The sequence below is a fragment of the Pteropus alecto genome, unplaced genomic scaffold, assembly GCF_000325575.1.
Source record: "Pteropus alecto unplaced genomic scaffold, ASM32557v1 scaffold20, whole genome shotgun sequence".
In the NCBI taxonomy this organism is placed as follows: domain Eukaryota; kingdom Metazoa; phylum Chordata; class Mammalia; order Chiroptera; family Pteropodidae; genus Pteropus; species Pteropus alecto.
This window is the reverse complement of record NW_006436298.1, coordinates 1,453,384-1,457,837: the sequence shown is the minus strand read 5'-3', so window position 1 is coordinate 1,457,837 and position 4,454 is coordinate 1,453,384.

The following is a 4,454-nucleotide window of genomic DNA, read 5'->3' as shown; positions in this document are numbered from 1 at the left end:
GTGGAAATCTCGAGATATTTCACTTTGACTTTAATCCAAAACATATGGAGATTTGAAGTTGTCTCAAACATACTTTTAAGATCACCATTATTTGCAATCTCAAGCCATTGATCCTCTGCTTGGTTTATTAACATAGACAAAGTCTATTCACCTGGCTTATTCACAAATGGGTCACAGATCCATTCCTCCCCAGTTTGGGGGGCTTTTGTTGTTGGGCAGTAAAGCTCAAACTCTTTTGAAAGCTGAGATAGGTGATCATGCTGGAAGAAAGAAGGCTCTGGCTTAGTCTCTTTCAAAATCTCTGCTAATGTTTGAAACACGTCAAAATCTCTGTTCACTCATCACTTTCATAATTCCAGTTTGTCTCTGAATGCAGCCACTTTATCTGCTCACTTGAACACAGTTGTCATTCTCCCCTGAAGTGACAGATCGAGTTGGTTAAGCAGGTTGAATATGTCACACAAGTAAGCAAGTTTTGCGACCCATTCTGTGTCACTGAAATGTGCTGCCAGTGGTGACTGTTTTTCTGAAAGAAATCTCTGGAGCAGCTCTCATAACTCAAAAATTCCGGCCAGTGATCTACCTTTAGAAAACCATCTCACTTCTGTGTATAAGAGAAGATGTTTGTGCTCTCCATTCATCTCCTCACAGAGCTGCACTAAAAGATGTGAGTTAAGGGCATGTACTTTAATGTGGTTCATCATTTTAATTACATCTTACAAAACGTTGTTAAGTTCAGGTAATATTTTTTAGCTAGCTAGCATTTCTCTATGGATGACACAATACATAGACTCACATTCAGAAGTGATCTCTTTGACAAGAGTAGTGAAACCAGAAAGCTTTCCAGTCGTGGCAGATGCTTCGTCCATGCATATACTGACACAAAATGACCAATTCAATTTTCCTGATATGTAATCATTCAAAGACTTGAATAGTACTGCAGCTGTGGTGTTGGTTGGCGACAAAAATGCATGTAACATATTCTCATGTTCATCCTCCTGAAAAAGATATCTCACAAAAACAAGCATTGTTACCTTGTTGACAACATTGTTAGACTGGTCAATCTGGATTATGTACCATGGTGACTCATTGATCTTGTCTAAAAATTGTGCCTCAATATCGTCTGTTATTTCATCAATTCGTCTAGTTATGGTGCTAGCCAAAAGAGGAACACGTGCCACTTTTTGAACTGCAGCCTCTCCTAAAAGTTCATGACAAATGTCTTTTGCAAGAGGCAGGATCAACTCTTCGCCAATAGTAAAGGGCTTCTTAGCTTTAGCAATGCAGTTAGCCACTAAGAATAATGCTCTCAGTGAAGACACATTTGATGAAGCAGTGGACTTCAATAATTGTTTCTGCTCTTTGTGTTCACATTTTTTTCTTTTGAAAAACTCCAAAGGCTTGTCTTTTAATGCAGGGTGCTTGGTCTCCATGTGGCGAAGCAGTTTTGATGGTTTCATGGCTTGGTCGGATAGCCTGTCGCCACATATTATATACAAATCGGGCTTGGAGAATATGAATCACCTGTTGTAATAAACCTGTAATTTAAGTAGGACTCTTGGCATTTTCTTTTTTTGGTTGGCAGTCCCAGAGTCTTCTGTCTCATCATTGGGTCCTTCTCCCTTTTCTAAGAAGCTCTCCAGTGACATTTGTTTTTAACTCATTTTGGCTGGTTAACTTGTGGTCTTACCAAAGCTGTGACTGAGACAAATGAGAAGTGCAGGGAAGAGGCATGGACAGAAGTGGTAAATAAAATAATGGGCGGGCCGTGCACGAACTATAAAAAGTGTCAGATTCTGACTTAAAGCTTGCCACCAGATGCAGCTGTACAATTGAAGTACATCAACTCACTTGCCACTATAAAGCCTGCCACCAGATGCAGCTTAATTGTCACTTGCCACTTGCTGATAGGGTTTTGATATGAGTCCGCAAGCACTTGATTTATTATGGTCGCCGTGTAGTCAAACCTTTCTGCTAATGTTAATCTATATTTGCAGCAACTCTCCAGTGCTAGCATCACTGCCTCAGCTCCAACTGAGATCAGGCATTAGAGTCTCAGAAGGAGTGCAACCTAGATCCCTCACATGTGCAATTCACAACAGGCTTCGAGCTCCTATGAGACTCTAATGCCTGATGATCTCAGGTGGAGCTGAGGCGGTGACCCTAGCGCTGAGGAGTGGCTGCAAGTACAGATGAAGCTTCGCTCACTTACTGCTCACCTCCTGCTATGCAGCCCCGTAGTGGCTGCAAATACAGATGAAGCTTCTCTCACTTACCGCTCACCTCCTGCTATGCAGCCCCATTCCCAGCAGGTCATGGACCAGAACCTATTTCAGATAAGCCCATTTGTCCATTTTAATCCTTTCCCTTCAGGGTCTACTCTTTATCCTGCGTTCTAAGATATATCTGAAGATTTTATAACTAAACACTTTCATTCTCTAGCTGTGTTCCTGAACAATCACTGAAGGTAACATCTTTGAACAACTGATTTTCCTTAACAACATTGCAGCAATTTGCTGCCAGCCTTGTTAATAGCTCAAGTGAGGAGAGATACTTTTTTGCCTCTATAGGAATAGCAGTATTGCTAACTAAAGCTCTTTTGAAATATGACAGCATGATAATGACAGCAGCCAATAACACTGCTAAGCTGTAATGACTTGCAATGATAAATCAGAGGTGTCTGAATAGCTTAAGCTCAATATGAATCTTCACATGTGGGCCTCTTAAGATCTATACTTCCTAATCTTGACAAGGCAGGACTGGGAAACTGCAAAGCCAGGCTATACTCAAGGCAAATAAATCCCATGTCATTAGATACTCATGCCAGGGAATGCAGATTGGTAGATTATTAAATTTGAATAAAAAAGATATTCCCCCCCAAAGTTTTCCTTATTTTTGTGTTTATTTTCAATGTGGATTTTTATGATGATTCAACTACTGTTTATTATTATTATTTCATTTTAATTGTGTACTTGATGCCCCCAGGACCTTGATCACTGGAATGTAATATAAATAAAGTTATCTTGACACAGAAAGACTGCAAGTGGTGTTTAAATTTGTTTTTCTTGTCTCTCCATGAAATCATAAAGTTATTTAATTTATTTTTCTCTTTTGTTCACTTTCTTTTTCCCCTATGACACTCAATCCAGAAAATGCCTGTAATTAACATGTTTTCAAGAACCTTGCATCTCTCTACCTTAAATATATCATTTTAAGGTAACAGAATTTGTAGATCTTCAACTATGCAACAAAGATTTTGGTGAGATTTATTTCTCAAAACTTTCTGTTTTTTCCAGAAACAAAAATCTCTTTCATAAAATATACATTATATAATTATATTAATAATGCCAACAATGTCATTTTCTAATACCTTAAAAAATGAGAATGTATTTGTATATACGGCAAGTAGTAACGGTGGAAATAACTAGAATCCGGTAATACTTTCACAATTTACATTGCCTCCCTGTGCTAAGGGTTGTGGATACAGAAATTTAAAACATCAACTTTTACTGAGGAGTCAAATTCTAACTTAAACAACCTAAAATAGTGGAAAGAACTAACCTTGTGTTGGCTTTATGTCAAGGGCTTTGCATGTGTAATTTTTATTAATTATATCTTCTCAGCTTCCCTGAGAATAGCATTATTTGCCTCAATGTTACAAATGTGACAAATGGGTTTCTCGGAGCTAGTATATGATAGAGCTAGAATTATAATTCACAGCTCTTAGATTTAGAAGCTTTTCCCTGCATCAAACATCCCCTCTATAGGTCAGGTGAAAGTTTCACCAGGTTAGCGTTTGCAGCATGCAGGTTGGTGTGAAGGAACTGGAAAAGACTGACTTGAATTGAGATATCCTCCTCGCAGGGTACCACTGACTGCTTTTTAAGAGAGGCAGGTTGTCTAAGGAAAGCTCTATTCTGGGTAAAAATTATCTGCCTATAGGAGGTATTTTATTTGTATCTTTTATCATTTTCACACAACTCTAAAAACCCATTTCTTTAGAGCTATATTCTATAAGAATAACAACAACAATAATAAAAATAATACAGCATAAGAAGTCAATTTGATTGAACCAGCTGATGTGTATTCATTCAAAGATCTCTGTAGCTACTGTCTGAGTAGGAAAGTTATATGGACACTGAAGAATCATCACTATCCAAAGCTGATGATTTTGTTGAATTATTAATTACTGTGTCCCTAAAAGGGAAAATGTACCAATAAAAGTGTAATTAATGTTGGAATAGATTAATTGGTGGCTACATAGCCTTGTGTACAGGGGAGGTAAATTGTCCTAGGAATGGAGAGAAAACTGACAACAACAACAACAACAACAACAACAACAACAACAACAACAATCACCACCTAGCATAGACGGATAAATATGAGGTAGATTGAGAAAAATATAGGAGAATCTAAAATGGTAGTTTCAACTTGATGATAAGCATTCACTTACC